Genomic DNA, 18,594 nt, shown 5'->3' with positions numbered 1-18,594 from the left:
TGTATGATAATCACTTGCTCTGAGCATCATATGGCTAACAAATAGTGAGCAAATTTGAAGACAAAAATTTGTAAATATTTTATCTAAGAGTTGCACGAAAGGCTTGGAATTTGTGGTATAATACCTAAAGAAGAGGATGGTGATCAGTTTTTCTCCACGTCCCTAAATGCAGGCCTACATATAATGATACAATCTGCAGCATGGGAATGTTAGGTTAGATATTTGGAAAATGTTTCTAACTTTAAGAATAGTTAAGTACTGCAATAGGGTGCCAAAGAAGACTGTGGAATGTCCATCACTGAAGGTTTTTGAGAACAGGCTGGACATGGGTGGTAGGTTATAGAGACAAAGGAAGGCATTGCCTTCCCAAAAAGACTGATGTGGCAGGGGTCAGCAACCTTTCTAAGGTAGAGTGCTGAAGTTTGACCTTTTGACCTCTATGTACAGTCCCAGTGCTGGTGATACTTTTTAAAGTCATACTTTTTGAAGTCATGCTAGTGATACTTTTTTACAGTCCTACTTACAACAGCTTAATTAATAAACAAACAAAAATACAGAGCTTTACCGTGTAGGTGGTGGTTGGTAGCATTAGCCAGTCTTTTGTTAAGCCACAGGTTGCATGGCTTTGAGCAAGCTCCTGGCTGCATGGGCGAAGAAGGGTGAGACCAAGCTTCTGCCTCATGTGCTGATGAGGAGTCGGCTCACGTGCCATTCTTGGGGCAGCTGGGGCCATGGAACTGCTCCTGGGACCCCAGGGGCAGGGGGAAACTAAGATTGCCCGGTGTTGCAGTTGGGGAGGGATGTGATAGTTTTGGATGGGGGAGGGGAGCAGGCACCGGGCTAGTGGCCACAGTGGAGCTGGGCTCTCACAGGAATGGAAGTGGTGGGGCTGGAGCTTGTGTCCCCTATCCCAGCCTTCACTCACAGCCCATGAGGTTGAACAAATACTGGCCAGGGATGTTCTTGATTTACTTGGGCCGTCCTTGGTACTTGGGGATGGGGATGGCCCCTTGATTTCCCTTCCAGTCCAACATTTCTGTTATTCTACAACTCTAAGAATTTATTGTACATTTCTGGTAACTTCTCTGGCCTGTTCCAAAGCTCATTTTGGTCAATGAAAATATATTCTTAAAAGAACCCACAGTTTTTATTTTCTTTACACGTACAAGTTGTTATTGGACATAATTCTTCCATACCAGCTCTGCCAGTGAAGCTTGGAGACTCCATAATCAAAAGCTAATCAGCCTGCAAAGTGTCCTTTCTCAGTGTGCAGTCATGTCAGGGAACCTTGCTGCAGGATGTATAAAAATCAATGATTTTAAAAAAATATAAATCAGATTGTTTTGATTTAAATCTTAATTATTACTTAATTATTTTTTTAAAATCATCCAATACTAAATTTCTCATTTAAAAATTAAATCTCATCACAACATTTAAACAATTAAATCTCATTACAATATTTTACACATATACTTACATTCTCATAAAAACTAATTAATGGCTTTAGTCTGTCCAGCCTGACTACTAAATTCTTGCTTCTTGAGAGTTCTGGGTTTTCAGCTTCTATTTATCAGTAGACTAAAATGTAACACATTCAAAGAAAGACACGAGCTGGATAGGATTGCTTTTCTTCTGTGTTTATGTGGTGGTGGTGGACCTTGGCCAAGAGCAGTAGAGGAGTTAATTAAGACATTTTCTTAAAAACAGAGAGACAATATATAGGAAAGGACAGAGGCAGCATAAAAAGGAACAGTAGAATGGACTGGCAAGAAAAGCAGAAGACATTATTCGGCACACTTGGGCTCATGGGAATAAGGAGACTTCGAACTAGGCGGGGTCCTTTCGAAAAGGCGCCCCGTCTGGACGAGACTCGCGGAGGCAAGCCGCGTCAATTTCGAAGCGCGGCTGCCGCCCGCATGCTAATGAAGCACTGAATATGCATTTCAGCGCTTCATTAGTAAACTTCAAAATGGCCATTTGCATGGCCATTTCGAAGTTTGGGGCATGTGTAGACACGGCCATACACAGCTTCCAGGTTTCCCCCACACTTTTGCCACAGAAAAAACATCATAGCTTCTGGGCACAAGAGAGACCCTAAATGGGAATATTTTGAAGAAATTAATTCCCTGGGTTAAAAGAGAAAAATGTGTCATGAGTAAGCAGTGCAAGATGATGATGCAGGGCCTAGCTGCAAGAATGAAATATCATTAAAAAACTGCTTATTGGGCAAAAAATCATGTGGACGGTGATGTGGATATGGCTGAGTAGACCAACTGGTTAGTAACTTAAATGCCTCACTTTACAATGAATCATTCTACAACATTCTCTCTGTGCCTTTTAGTGTAAGTGTGATTTAACATGTAAAGCCCTATGTTGTTTGCTGTTGGATGTTGCTAGAAAAAAGGGGCTTATCTTAGCAAACCTTTAAGGCTTGTTTAATTAGTTAACTAGGTTTAGAATCTATCACCCAAGTATACAATACAGAAAGCTGCAGTAAGAGAAATATAGAGTTGCCAGTTGCTACTGAATGCCATTTTCCTATTGTATATTACATAATACATGCTGCTTATTTTGAAACATGACCAGAGACCCTAATGGTGATGCCATACATCTGTTACCTATTTTACTTCAGAATAACTCAGATTTTTCAAGGGAAGACCATTCTATACTTGTTTTCTCAAAAAACACAAATGCTAATGAGTTTCAGTGGGGCCCACTCCAAAATAAGTTCACTCTAAGCACAGTCAGTCTTAACTTTTTCCATAAGTTGATTTAAACCTGTCATGGCTCCTTCCCCACTCTAACAAGACACATGCAGAAGTGGGGTCCGGCAAAAGTACCTCCAAAACCTTATCTACCAGGTTTTGGTATAAACTTCCCCCCAAAATCCTAAAAACCTTAGATTTTGGGGATAAAATTCGCTGCCACCACCCAAGTAATAATAAGGAAACCAGAGAGAGACTACTTGGGAAATCTCAGACCCAAAAGTAAAAAACCAGGACACAAACATTAACCAATACCAGGTTAATAAAAAAGAAAAAGAGAGAACTTTTATTATTACAACAATATTTGTGTTGCAAGCCTCATGGCTAGATGGAAGAGTCACAAAGGAAAAGACATGGGGAGTCTCTGCCATGGGCCTAGAACTTAGTTACAAGGAGAGTAAAAGAACATTTCTAAAAAGTGCACAGACATCAGATCCCACTTCCCAAACCATAAAACAATAAAGCCTAAGGGACTTATCTAAACTTTACCCTACTTGCAGAAGATTGGAGGGCCTGTTGTTGGAGGGAGATGTTCTGTGTGTGTCTCCCTCATGGTTTGAAAGAACAAGACGGAACAGCACAGAAAAAGGGAGGAGCCAAAAAATTCAATTCTTACCTGCATTCCTATTGGCCAAGCCCACCTGACTAAGGAGCTTAACCCTTTTACTCCCTGGCTGCTGGCTAACCCTCATGATGATGACAAAACCAATGGCTCTTTTTGGTGATTTAAACTGTAATTTAAATCAGCAGCAGCATCAATAACGGTGGGCTCAGCACCCATTGGTGTCTGATGCCTCTCTCACTATCTGATCATTTGGTTGTACTGGCATCAGATTTCATTTGTATTGTTGTTTGACTGTCACCTCATCAACATACATCTGACCAACCCTCCTCCTTCATCCAGGCTTGGGACTGGCATGGAGCTCGTAGAGGCTTCATGATGGAGTTTAATTTAAATCACCTTGATTTAAATCAACCAACCCTACAGCTGGATATTTGTGGGTTGTGTTTGCCCGGATACAGAAAAGGGCACAGGATCAGGGCCATGGTTACAAATCTGAGGCTTTATTCTCCTCTCACTTACACTATTGTAAATCAGGAGTAATTCCACATGTCAGTGGAGTTAAATTGGTATATGTATGAGAAAAATCAAGTTACATAGTGCACTGTAGATAATATATAAACTGTTTCACTAGCAAAAGTTTTTATTGTCACTTAGCTAGTTTCACCTTTTGGACCGCATTATTAATATTGCTTATTTTGAAACTTTCAGTCTTTTTCCCACTGAAGTTAATGAAGACAGAGTATACAGAATTTTTAGTATTTTGCCAAATGTATGTCTGAAGAAAAACTTCAAGTAGAAAAAAATGTTATTTTTATTTGAATATTGAGTATGTGAAACAGTTGACAACCCTATTGTGTTGTCATTTACTGTAATCATAGGTCTCTATAAATCCTTCAACATTACTGTAGTATTTGAGCCCATCACCAGCTTAAATGTATTTGTTTTCACATCACCTGGTGATATATTAAAATCAACAGGAGTTACACAAGTGTATTAGAGATTAAAATTTGGTCAGCTATATTTACGGCTTCGGATTTCTGATTTCACCTTTTAATCAGTAAACATCAATAAAACACCCCACATACAAAAAAGTGATGCTTATCTACTGAACACTGGAAAAGAACTGGAAATGTTTACTTATATCTGTAGGCTTGTCTAAACAGAGCCGTAATGCAGACTAGGAGTGTGATTTCTAATGCACACTGATGTGTTACACATTCATAGTTCCATGGGGACCTTGTTGGTGTGCACTAAAAGTTTTAAACAGTACTGCATTAAAGCACACTGGGTAACATTACAAGAGGTTACTCCTCACAGCATATACTACTGTAATGAGTCATGTATATAAAATATGTGCATCACAATAGCATAAAAGAATCATGTATATTACATAATGTGTAAAAATAACATAACTGACAAGGAAAGCTAAGAGAAGAGCTGGGTGGATACAAGAGGTCATTGTGCAACCAGATGTAACAGAAAAAATGTGAAAGGTGATTGAAGAGCTAAGTCATGTAGCCATGGAAGTTTAAGGATGAAAGAGTTGGGTCATATATTCTGCCACTGATACACATGTACAACTCGCATTAGTGTTAATGCCAGTTAAATGCATACTTCAAGGTGAGACGCACAAGAAAGGCAGGATCCATCCAGAAAATGTATCAGAAAGACTGGAAATATCAGTTTATGATTTAAAGATTTATTTTAAAAAATATGCTGAGAATATCAACCAAATGTCCAAGATGCCAGTGTTAGATAGACAGTACACATTGCTGCATTCTGTTGTTACCTGTTACACTCTGAAGTGCTATATGGCCATGTTATGAGTGACAAAAGATATGACACTCAGATTCTCCCTTCTGTAAAAGCACAGGCCGTGACGGAGACTGTTCTTTAGTATAGGGCACCCGGTAAACAAAGTTATCAAGACCCTTCACAGATAAACTGTACTGTCTTGCTGGTAAATGGTAGTGGTACACACACCAGACACAGTCAAGTAATTTCATCCAAGAACTGGAGAGCATTTAATTGGCTGAGCTGTACAACATTGATGCTGCAACGTAGATAAGTATTCTTATGTCCATTTTACAGGTGGGTGGATAGACTCACAGAGTCTTCCAAGTCACCCAGTGAGTTTGTTTCAGCACCAGAATTAGTATTTGGAAGCTCCAACTCCCTGTTTAGTTGTTTTCAGTACTGTATCAAACTCTTTGGTTATGGATATGTGATAATGCCTTTGTACCTTCAATGCAACAGGTGCCTGGAGTTTCCACTTTGTTAGTTCTATGGAAGAAAGACTTTTGCCGTTTCTGTGTCCACAAGCTATAGATAGGTTGTCAATTATGGCTTGTCCTGCTGTGTCCAAATGACCATAGATGCATTCCCTTCAAAAACACCAACTAGTAGGCTTCCTTGGTTATAACAGTTTCAAAATCATCTTAAATTATTGAAGAAAAGGACATTGGAAATCTAAGAGTAAAGTAAAAGTAGACTGTTAACTTTTAAACTGATGTTGCTGAGCAAACTTAATTCTGGCATTTCCTATTTTTTGTGTGGTTGACTTTGCAATCTTAACATACATTAAATGTCATTTTTGTGTAAATCCATGTATGTAAGTTAATCTACTACTTTACATGCTATTGTTATTTATTTGTATTACGGTTATGGCAAGGTACTCCAGTCTATGCTCCCCATTGTTCCAGGAGCTGTACCAACAGTTTGCAAAGCAGACAGTCTTTTACCCAGTGTAGGAGTCAGACATGATATAAGCGATGAACAAATCGGATGAGGGGGATGGAAAAGTGGGGAGGATGAAGTAACAGTATGAATAGCATTTATCAGAGAAGTGGATGTCTCGGCTCCAATCTGCCTTGCCAATGACAGACAGCAGGGATTTGAAGGCATCACAGCAGCAGTGGGTTTTAAGGAGGATATAGTGGTGGCTTTACAAATTTTGGCAGGAAGCTTTCCCATGCATAGGGGGCAGCTGGGGAGACAGAACAGAAGCATGTGGTAAGAAAAGCAAGCAGTGGCGGAGGGGTGATTGAAATGGCCATCACTGGCAGAGCAAAGGCAAGGATCAACAGCTCAGTAAGTCAGCAGATCTCAGAGATACAGCTGGTAAATGTGAAAGGTCTTAAAGGCAAACACAGGGAATGTACATTTGATGTATGGGGATGCAAAGTGGGGAGTGATGTGCAAGATGTGGGTCTCCAATGTCCTCCTGGTAACATGGTTCCACTGGAGTCATGTGGTCAGGGCTTCCTCAGCTAATGGCTACCCACTGCAATGTCTCCAGTTGGGGGTTTCCCATTGGGCTGAGGCCAAGGAAACCTAACCAATCCTGGGCCTTGTACTATTCCCCTTAGGAATAGGATAGGAGCTGCTTAAAAGTGTGGGGTAATGCATGAGAGTCAGAAGCAGGGCGAGACCTTTGGGGAGGGGCGGGGAAATTCAGAAAATTTCCCTTGCTTATTTTCCTGTGAAATGTCCTGCTGAAGGGGCAAGGGAAGAGATCTCAGCAGAGTTTGCCAGAGCTAAAGGCTTCAGATTGGGATTAGCAGGGAAGTGGCCTACAAGATCTAAGGAGCAGGAACAATCTGTATAGTTCCTACCTTCCTCCTGCCTCCAGTTGCTCTGCTATCTAAAGAAGCCCTGTTGCCATTGGCTGGGTCCCTCTGTGGCAACTCAGGAGAAACTCTGGTGGCTAACTAGCAAGAGTGAACACTGTGTGTACTTCAAGCCAAACTGAGCATTTTGCGCTTATGACAAAGGAAATGAAAATGGCTTGTGTCAAGCAACAACCAGACTTCACTTTACTCATGCATATCCCAGCCTGGAAAGTTGCAAATGAAAACTATGTTGTTAGTCAAAACCTGGCACCATCATTGCTTTGGCCAGGTGTTGGGGGTTTACTAGAGAATGTTAATGAAGAATAAGGTAACACAAAACTGGGCACCTTATTTTCAGAGATGGGAAGTTCCTCAGATGGAGTTTGCTGTTCAGAGTAGTTCATATACACAGGACCCATACAATCCACTGTTGAAATTTTGTCACAATTATTGTGCTTCATTGTAATATTTTCCAGAACCACTTCAGTTGTACTAGGATCACTGGAGGAACAACATAATTTGTTTGCCTGGAGCAATAAAAATAGAACAAAACAAGAATTAGCTACTTCATCGATCTGAGATTCATTCACTGTACTGTGAACTACACATTTTAGAAAAATTGGAAATCTTGAGATGTCTCTGGTTTACATATTATTCTGGACATGATCACCAACAATTCTGATTCTCTTACTTTTTTCTACTTCATAGCATAATAATAGACCTAACTGGCTCCACCCTTCTCCTTTCCAAACTACAGAGGGTCAAAGATTTTGGTTTGAAAAGACTGATTTTTTTTGGTTCAGAAAAAAAGCCCACATTTTAAAAAAATATATACACGAACATTTTTATGGAAAATAATTTAAAAGCCATGAAAACCCCAAAAGTTTTCAGCTATAAACAATAAAAATATTTTCCGTTCTTGTACAACAAAAACCCAACGTTTCTGAGAAAACAAAAGCAAATAAAAACAATAAAAAGTTTCATTTTAAGAAAATTTTTGAGACACAATTTTTTTCAGCCACCTTTAGTTTAAACTTAGTTGCATTTGGACACATCAGCCTTTATGAAGTTATGTGCCAGAGACTACTGGTGTGGCAAACTCCCAGCATAGGCTCCCAAATTTTGTGTTTGCTCAATACATAGTGGAGCATTGCCTTTTATAGTAGTAGTAGGCATCCTTCAGTCTGCATAGACTATGGATCGCGCCCTTTAAAGTTTCAATTGAGGACTTCATTTACAGCGTCTATTGTGACTATAAAGACCCACATGAGAGTGACAGTCCTTGCTGCATCTCTTGCAGATGTAGTGGGTGTCTGGCAAGTCCTTATTGTGCTTTCTGTGCACTCGTTTCTCCTCTGCTAGCTGTCTGATCTTCAACTCGCCCTTCTGAAGGCCCTTGTGTAACCCCTGCCTCCATCTGCTGCGGTCGTCTGCGAGTTCTTCCCAGTTGTCCAGCTCGACGTCTACCTCTCTGAGATCTCTCTTGCAGACATCTTTGTAACGCAACTGGGGGCGTCCGGGAGGTCTTTTGCCAGAGGCTAGCTCACCATACAGGATGTCTTTTGGAATCCTTCCATCGTTCATCCTGTGGACGTGGCCAAGCCAGCGGAGTCGACGCTGCCTGAGGAGGGTGTGCATGGTTGGGATTCCAGCTTGCTCGAGGACGGCGGTGTTGGTAACTCTGTCCTTCCATGATATTCCAAGGATGTGCCTGAGGCAGCGCAAGTGGATGACGTTTAGCCTCTTTTCCTGGTGGGCATACAGGTTCCAAGTCTCGCTGCCATAAAGGAGGGTGCTGAGGATGCAGGCTCTGGAGACTTGCATTTTGGTGTGAGTGTACAGCTTGTTGTTATTCCACACACTCTTGCTGAGTCTGGACAGAGTTGTGGCCGCTTTTCCGATCCTCCTATTTAGCTCAGTGTCCAAGCACAGGGTGTCAGTGATGGTAGACCTGAGGTAAACGAACTCGTGGACGACCTCTAACGTCTAGTTGTCAGTGCTGATTGATGGGGATTCAGCAACATCCTGACCAAGTACGTTCGTCTTCTTTAGGCTGATGGTAAGCCCAAAGTCCTTGCACGCTTTGGAGAACCGATCCAGCAGTTTTTGAAGCTGGTCTTCTGTGTGAGACACTACAGCATCATCATCTGCGAACAGCATGTCTCTGATGAGGACTTCTCGCACCTTAGACTTAGCTTTCAGCCTTGCAAGGTTAAACAGTTTCCCATCAGATCTTGTGTGCAGCAAGATGCCCTCTGTTGAAGATCCAAAGGCATGCTTCAGGAGGAGTGCGAAGAAGATCCCAAAGAATGTCGGAGCAAGCACGCATCCTTGTTTGACGCCGCTCCTGATTGCCTTTTATATCTGTAGGACTTTACCTGGCTTCCTTAAACTTCCTCAGTAAGTCTGGGTACATATCTAAAGTAGTAATACTTAGTTCCTGAGAACTTTTACTGCAATGGCAATCACAACCAACAACAACATACTTCCACTGATGGACACCATGATGATCTCATAAATTGCACTGGAAGGACCTTGCAGAGACTAAGAAGCATAGATAAGGTTTGCGGCCAAACAAAAAACTTAAAATGTGCAGCCCTTTGTGTCACAGTCTCTGGATGATTACTTTAATTATTAATTATTATTTTAAATAAGAACTTCTCCAGTTTATTGTGTATTTGGGACCTTAACAACATTGCAGACCATGGATCATTTCAGAGGGTAAGGAAGAGATTTAAAAACACACTTCGCTGATTTGTGCCACCTTTCATTCAAGATCTAAAAGTGCTTTACAGCTTAATTAAAACTTCACTATTGTAATAAGCAGTTTGATGCCTGTTTTACAGATGTCACAAAGTGGTGAAGGATCACGGCAAGGGTCAGACAGAAAGTTAGTTGCAGAGCTGGTAGTAGAACTCAGCTCCTAATGGTTATATTCTAACCATTAGCCCATGCAGTTTCTTCAAATATATGTTATTGGGTAATTTCAGGCTTGGATGTAGCAGTCTAAATATCAGTAGAGCTCTTCATGGATACAAATTTTGTGGATCCACACCAGCATCTGTATCCACAAAAATGAAATGCGGATATCTGCATCCCCATCTACAGATGTGGATACTTTACCTGCAGTTATACTGTGGATATCTGCAGATTTGTAGGGCTCTAAATATCAGCCCTCCTCATAGTTAACTCATTTCTTTGTGAATGTAAAAGATGCTATAGAGACCCGAACTTGCTTCTTTTTAGAGGATGGTTAATCATAGAAGTAAAAATCCACAGAGCTAAGCAACCTCTGTACAGCAGCAGCAGCTGGGAGGAAACAGACAGCAGATTCTGACTGTGCCCAGGCGTTTGGGGCTCTTTCCCCAAGGGCAGCTGACCAGTACCAGGTGTAACTGAGGAGTCATGGCACATCTTCTCCGCTTGCCTCTCCTCCTGCTGTGGGAACTGGGATACAGGGATGGTAACCTCCTCTCCTCATCTCTATACAGGGAAGAGCTGTTGCAACTTCCTGATACGATCCCTTGTTCAGCTCTGACAATGGGCCTCTGGAATTTCCCCTTCCCTCCATATTTGCTGTATTGCCATTGATTGAACCCCTGCTCTTCTCCCACCACTACAGACCCATAGCTCTCCAACCTCACTTTCTACCCATTTGGCTTCTTGGGCTTGATCCAGAACTCACTGAAATGAGTGGAAATCTTTCAATTTATTTCACTGGGCTTCGCATCAGGCTCCTTGTCTTCCTCTTCACTCTATTCCAAGCTCCTTTACTTTGTGCAAACAATCCCCTCTTCTCCCCCTTTGTTTTTCCTCCTCCATCCCATAAAAATCCCAAGGGATTTGGGACTAAGGTGATGTGTGCATTTTTCCCTAATCACTCTGCCCACACATTGTATCCCTTTGGCCTATTTAAGTTTCAAGCCCTTTGGGAGCACAGATGTTGCCTTTCTACATGTTTGTTCAACATCTAGCAGAATGGGGTGCATACCTGTAGCAAAGCAGTCATGGGAGCGAGGTTAACTGGGTTACCCAGACTACTATAGAATGGAACCAGGCTTCACCCCTCCCTTATTTCCCTTTTAGTCAGTGGGAGCGCACACACAAACACCCCAACCTGTTGCAATGTCATTTGATACAGCAGCAAATTCCCAATCTGCAGTCTTGGGAGTAGACTTATTTTTGTTGCACTGAGAGGTCCCATTATACAAATAGTGATTGGGTTATTTCAAGCATCATAATAATTGTAAGTTCTTATGAGAACAGCTTAGAGGGAGGCACCTGCATGCTTGAGAGCCATTGTGCTGTGATGTGTCTCATCCCCATCACTGGGCATGCTGCAAAACAAAGCCAAACAGGGCATTCAGACCAGGCACTATTGTCTAAATTCATTCTTTCTCTTCTAGGTACTTGTGCAGCATCTGAGTGTACCACCAGCCTCAACATATTTATCCTCATAACAACACACATATGGTAATAGGGGAGCATTGCTATCCTCACTTTACAGATGGGGAAATGAGGCCCAGTGAGGCTAAGGGATGTACTCAGAGTCACGCAGGAAGTTTGTGTTAGAGAAAATAACTGAATCCTGTTCTCCTGAGGCCTAGGCTAGCACCCTAACACTAGGCCATCTCTTTTATTAACTCTGCTGTGGTTGGAGACCTAATTCCTTTAGGCTCCTTTGACAATCTCAGCCAGCATAGACGAGACTATTAGACATTGGAGATAATGTGATACACAAGGTACGTTTGCAGCAGCAGAATTACAAAATACCATTTTTCCAACTAATCAGTTTGCTGTCCTGACCCTCACCAAGATAGGGGAAGCTCAAATGCATTATAGAAATTAACTTCACAGTACCCCTGTGATGTATGGAAGCATTATTGTCCCTGTTTTCCAAAAGGGGAAACTGAGGCACAGAGCTATTAGTGATTTGCCCAAGGTCATATTGGGAGTCAGTGGCAGAGCGGGGAACTGAATCCCAATCTTCTTGCTTCCACCTTTATGCCTTAACCACAAACCCATTCCTCCCTCCCTCAAAATCGGGTTAAAATAACATTTTTTACTGGAAAATACATGTGACAAAACATGTCAGAGCGATAGACAATATTTCCTAAGTCAGACTCAGGTATAATCCTCCATTAAATCCTCTGGCTTTAGAGCCCATTTTTCTGCCCATTTACTGATCCCAGAGCATCTTTTTTCTGTTTTACCCATATCTTTTCCCTTGTTTTTTTAATATATTGGTTTCCATCCAGTATTTATGCAGCCCCTTATTCAGAATATAAATGAGATGCGGAATCACAGAATGTGTATCCAACATTTAATAAATATGTTAATCAACTGACTGTAGAATGTCCTCCGGTATCAGAAAATCTTGTACCTAATGCTAGGTAAGTAGCACTTTAAATAATATTCTCGCTGCAACAATAAACTTAAGCAAAAATAGATTTACTGTGAAAAATTCATTCATCACATGTTGCAGATTAAGAACTAAGTCACCGAGGAAAACCCCACAGGAGAAAAACATCATCCCCACCAAACAACCATCTCCTGTCATATTTATATGAAATATGATACCAGATTTGAAACCTGGAATAAAGAACCTCATTCCTACTAAAATACTGTGTATCAGACGGGGCAGATTCATGCAAAACATCATGAAAAAAAACCCTCTATCCTCAAAGAAATTAAACTACAAAAGCCTATGGCACATTTGTGCAGTTAACCAGACTGGTTCTCCAATTGTGCCCTCATACACGTCACCAGTTCCCACTGGCTTCACTGGGAGGTGTATGTCTGTGTACTTCAGGGAAGAAATGTTGCATCTTGCTTGCCTTACTCACATGAAACATTCCCTGGACATCTTTGAGAACTACACAGGTGAGTAAGCAGAGCACATCTAAAAGCTGGATCCTGAGAGCTGATGACCACCTAAACCTCCTCCACTGAAGTCTTACACTCAACCATGTCTTCAAGAACAACAAGAAGTCCTGTGTCACCTTGTAGAAGAACAGATATTCTGGAGCATAAGCTTTCATGGACAAAGACCCTCCCCACTCATGCATCTGATGAAGCGGGTCTTTGCCCACAAAAGCTTATGCTCCAAAATATCTGTTCGTCTACAAGGTGACACACGACTTCTTCTTGTTCTTGAAGATAACACGGCTACCTCTCTGATACTTATCCATGTCTGCCGCTCATCTATTGAACAAACTCTTCTTTTCTACTCTAGCACAGGCATTAATTGGAGACCCATCTCTCAGGATCAGGCTGGTTGCCCGTTGTTTCAAAGGAGAGATAGTTTACTTTGGAAACTAATAACTAGAAAAGACAATGAGAAAATTTTGTAAATTTCTGACTTACCTTGTTGTGGAGGACACTTTGCTTGGCTTCACTTTGTCACCGTGAGGGGACATGAATATTTTATGAGGTATACCTGGACTGATTACTCATTTTGTTGGCCTCTTTAATCAGTGTTTATGATACCTTTAGGTATATTACCCTGTGCCATTTATTGACGAGCAATAAAATATGGAGGCGTCTCAGACATTTACTCACAATACTCTTGTTGGGCAATTTCTTTCCTATTTCCTTTATATGGCATCTTGTGGTGATTAAACAGCCTCCATCTGGAGGGCTGACATTTCATTTCGTGCTGACTTTGGTGGGAGTTCTGGGTCTGTAATGAATGCACAGGGCCATCTCTCTTGATACACAAAATATGTAGCTGCATAGGGCTCCATGAAATTTGAGGCACCAACTTGTCCTATATTTTGTGGTGCCTTAGACAGCTGCATGCTCTGTATAAGTGGTGATTCCAGCAGCCAGCCACATCCACCTCCCGCAGGCTCAGGGCCAGATCCTGTGGCCAGCTCCATCCCCCTCTTACCCACGCCTTCCACCTGCCCTCCTGAGGCTGTCAGATAAACCTCTCTCCCTCTCCTGTTCCTGTTCCTCACAGCTCTGGGCTTGCCACCCATGGCTTCTGCCCCCCACCATGTGGACAGCCACTTCTGCCCCAGAAAGCAGCTGCTCTTCTCACCTGGGGCTGTGCAGGTGCTTGGGCTGCATTGGGCCCCACCATTGATAGTCCTGTGAATTCCGTGTCAACACTAGGAAAAAAAGGTACATTTTACCACGTGTTACCTAACAGGATCTAACTTCAGTTCTGTGGCTGAGTAGTCAGAAAGAAGAAATCTTAGCAAATACTAAGCCTTGGTTTGCAGTAAGTATGCTGGGATTGACCTACAGCAGGTCCCATCATTTAAATTCAAGAAAGATTTGTTAAGGCAAACGCAGATAAGATCCAGGCCTCCCCATAGCAAGGGAGCAGCATCAGGGCAGCCAACTTCAGCAGGGGTACAGCCAACTTCAGCAGGGTTACTGAGCACAAAGGCAGCTCTTGGCCAACAATCGAACAGTTTGTTGTGGGGAGGTGCTTCACTTTGACTCCGGCGTGGGGTTGCCATTGCAGTCCTGGAGTGCAGCAGAGAAACTTGCAGAAAGGAGTGGGCAGTGCTGCAGCACCGGGGAAGGGAGGGGGGCAGAGTCCTGCTGTGCTCACTGCCCTGGGACCGTCCCCCTTGACCTTGCCATCATGCATGACCCTGCTGAGAGTACAAGGCTCCCTACAACATCATTCTGGGATTCATTGGAACACGCAAGCCCACTCACCATGACGAGGTGACAATCCAGAGCATGGGATTTAGGGGTAAATTACAGCTAAATAACAGCTCAGAACACTGACAGCCAGGACTGGTGGCTGTAAATAAACTTAGTGGGACCACAGCAAACTTGGCCACACCCAAGATCAGGAGTCATCTGGCTAACTAAAATCATGCTGGATTACGGCTGTTGCCTGATGCGAGAGGTTCAACCTGTAGTCAATATTATCTAGAAGTAAAACGGGCATAGTGCGATCTTGAGATCAGCTTCCACTGGTCTCCAGGCTTTCCCAGCATTTGTTACCCAGACTACTGGGACACCTGTTCTTATTCTGAATTGAAAAATTGACGGTCACAAATAGGAAACTGGAAATAAGCCAGTGGTAACTTCTCAAAAAGTGATAAATTCCAATGGATTTTGATCATTGGCTTTTACAAAAATTCTAGCTGCCTTTTAACTTCCTGCCTTTGAAGAAAGGACCACTAACTGGGTCACAGCGTGCAGTCCTTACCAGTCCTTGCTCATGCAAAACTATCACAGATTTTAATATAAATCCTTTGCTGATAAGATAGTGTTTTTTTTATAACTAAAGTGTTATTCGTAGATGCATGTGAGCAGGTGCTTAGGCACACAGTTACTTTGAAAGTGTTTGTTCATGACTCACTGGATTTCACCGAAGTATTTCTGAACAAGGACAAAAGACTTGTAAATGTCTTCGATTGCTAAGTTCTTTCACCACCCCTCCCCTGCTTAAAGAATGCCAGATACCTTATCAAAATGGCACTCCATAGCCTTTGGCTTAGGAAATCGCAAATGTCACGCTTCCACATAAACACAGAATGCAAAATGTGCATGTCTCAGTCCAGGTGGTTTATTCCAGATGAAAGAAAGGAAGAAGCAAGAAAAATCAAGCACAAGGCCATGTCTACACTAGCCCAAATCTTTGAAATGGCCATGCAAATGGCTATTTCGAAGATTACTAATGAGGCGCTGAAATGCTATTCAGTGCATCATTAGCATGCTGCTGACCGTGGCTCTTCAAAGTTGCTGCTTTTCGCTGCCACATGGCTCGTCCAGAGAGGAGTCCTTTTCAAAGGGACCCTGGGAACTTTGAAATCCCCTTATTCCTATCTGCTGATAGGAATAAGGGGATTTTGAAGTTGGCAGGGTCCTTTCAAAAAGGACCCCTGTCTGGACAAGCCGTGCAGCAGTGAAAAGCATCAATTGCAAAGAGCCGCAGCTGGCAGCATGCTAATGAGGCAATGAATATGCATTTCAGCACCTCATTAGTAATCTTTGAAATAGCCATTTGCATGGCCATTTCGAAGATTTGGTTAGTGTAGACATAGCCCAACTGTCAGGCCCTTCTGCAGGAATTTCTGGTGCGTGTGCATGTGCATGTGTGGGGTTTTTATTTTTTGGTAAATGTGGCTCACTATCCCATCCCCACCCACTCCTCCTCCAGCTATCCTGGCCCTGGCCCGGGCCCACTCCCCCAGCCTCCCTGCTGCTGATGGCCACACCTGTGCACAATGGGGCCCTGCTGCCCTACCCTCTGCCCCCTTCCTACCTGCCCTGCATGCCGGAGTCCTTGCGTCCATGCAGCTAGGGTACTCCTATCTGCCCCCAGTCCCATGCCTGCACTGGAGCTCCCCTGATGGCACATAGGGCACAGGAAAAGTGGGTTAAAATTTCTTATGTGCAACAGCAGTCCCAAAGGAGTGTGAGGCTGTGCATCACTGGTATGAACAGAAGACCCTAGAGATATATTGTAAACAGTCCGTAGACACGCAAGAAAATATATTAAAATAAGGGATAATTAACAAGGAGCAAGGCTTCCCAAGTTTATTTAATATGAAATCAAAGACAATGAACACTACTCTTGCAGTACCTGTATTATAATCCACTCAAACAACTCAAGCTGGTGAACACATCACAATGCATGTTGTCCACACATAGCTCAGTTTTGTGATGCTAAACAAATCTGAGAGTCCATTAGAAATTCTCCAAAAATTATGGGATAGAGTGTGGGAGAGTCAGGGCCTTGGGGTGGGGATGTGGAGCTGCAGGAGTCAGGGCTGGGGTATATAAGGTGCTCAGGGTACAGGATTGGTGTGTGGAGGGGGAGCAGCGCACTAGGGACGTGGAGGTACAAGAATCAGGGTTAGGGTGTATAAGGGGCTCAGGGCAGGGAATTGCAATGTGTGTGGGGGGGTGCAGAGGTTAAGGCAGGGTGCTGGCAATGTCAGGAATTCAGGAGCAAGGGGGGCACGTGAGGAGCCCAGAGCAAGGCATCAGGGTTCATGAGGGAATCAGGGCAGGGTGTTGGGTGGGGGAGGTACAGGAGGTAAGGCAGGGGGCTGGGAGTTGGGAGTAGGGTTCAGTGCATATGGGGAGCAGGGGACACCCCTGGGGCCAGGTTATCTTACCAGGACACTGATTTTAAGTGAGGGTAGTCTTTTGAAGTATTTATTTTAAAAAAGTCTGAAGATCCAAGTGTTTAAGGCTAAAGCTGAATACGCAGATTGTGCTTCTACATATCTATTCAGGGACTTTTTAGAAATGTGATTTTAGAAGCTTCAGCCGCAAACTGATGACATGTTTTAAGCAAATTTTAAACTAACGCCCTGTAGACATACCAATGCACAACTGTCTTAGTCAGTAAATTCACGGTGGGCACATGCCTGTTAAATGCTTTCAAATTACTGCTTAATGTCACTTTCTCAGGCTCTGCTGACAAGCTGGAAGGCTTTTCACTTTGAAGTTAACCGACCACTTTCAGGGGAAGTGTTGAGCCTGCCAGCTGCAATAGCCTGTTGTTTGAGCCTTCAGGAATGGCCAGAATAAGGAGAGAAAGAGAGGAGAGATTGAGGGCTAAGACCCAAAGGAGGCATTGCCTCACACCTGCCGCCCATGCCTTGTGGGGTGGGGCTAGAGGGGGTTGTTCATACACCTCTGTGTACAGGCCTGGCGTCAGCAAGAGAAGAAACATGCAGTGATACACTGCAATAACCTGCATCTACAACACCCCTCTTTCCAGATTGTTTACAAATATGTTGAACATCACAGGTGCCCATACAGCTCCAAGAGGGGCCTTGCTATATACCTCAGTGAAAACTGACCACCTATTCCTACCCTTTGTTTCCTGTCTTTTACTGATTCAGGAGAGGATCCTCCCTGTTATCGCACGACCAGGGTCAGCAACCTGCAGCCCAGGAGCCACAGGCAGCTTTTTAAGGAGTCAGTTGCAGCTCTGAGTGCTGCTGGTGGAGAGGGAGCCAGGCTGTGTTAAAACCTGACCCCCATACACTCTAAGCTTCCCTGCCTGCTACTCTGGGACTGACACTGCACCCCTCCCCTGGGGTCCCCTTTCTCTGCCACTCCTTCTGCTCCCAGCTCCACCCCCAGTGCAGTGTAGCTCGTGGCCCAAGCCTCAATCCAGGGCGCAAGGGGCTGATCCTGGCCATGCCTCCAAGCCCAGACCTATTGGGTCACATGCATGCAGCTGCTAACAGGGCATGTGGCTGCTGCTACCCACAGGGGGCGCTCCTGCATGAGAAGCCGGGGCAGGGCTGGGCAAGGAGCAGCTGCGTCATGCGAGCCAGGCCTTGGTGCTCCTGTCAGCGCTGGTCAGGAGGGCAGCATGCCCAGCAGCACTGCCCAGGATGCACAGCCCCTATGGCAGCGCAGAACCTGGCTCCCTCCCTGCTGGGATAAGGGCTGTGAGCACCAGGAGCCCTTTCACCACATGCTGCATGCCTGGCACAGCCCAGCTGGGACCTGCTGGGTCACCACCTCCAGGACAGAGCCCAAGGCTGCTCACGCAGCATCCCTGGGGCAGCCAGAGACCAGTCCCAGGAAAACTCAGAACTGCCAGCTCCTGAGGGTGCGGCTGCCCCGCCCAGGACAGCCAGGAGCAAACCTGTGGTAAGGTTCCCAGCACTAACACCCTCAGGAGGCTGGGACAGAGCTCATTTGATGGGGG

This window comes from Carettochelys insculpta, chromosome 5 (genome assembly GCF_033958435.1).
Source record: "Carettochelys insculpta isolate YL-2023 chromosome 5, ASM3395843v1, whole genome shotgun sequence".
Classification (NCBI taxonomy): Eukaryota; Metazoa; Chordata; order Testudines; family Carettochelyidae; genus Carettochelys; species Carettochelys insculpta.
This window is presented reverse-complemented; position numbering follows the sequence as displayed.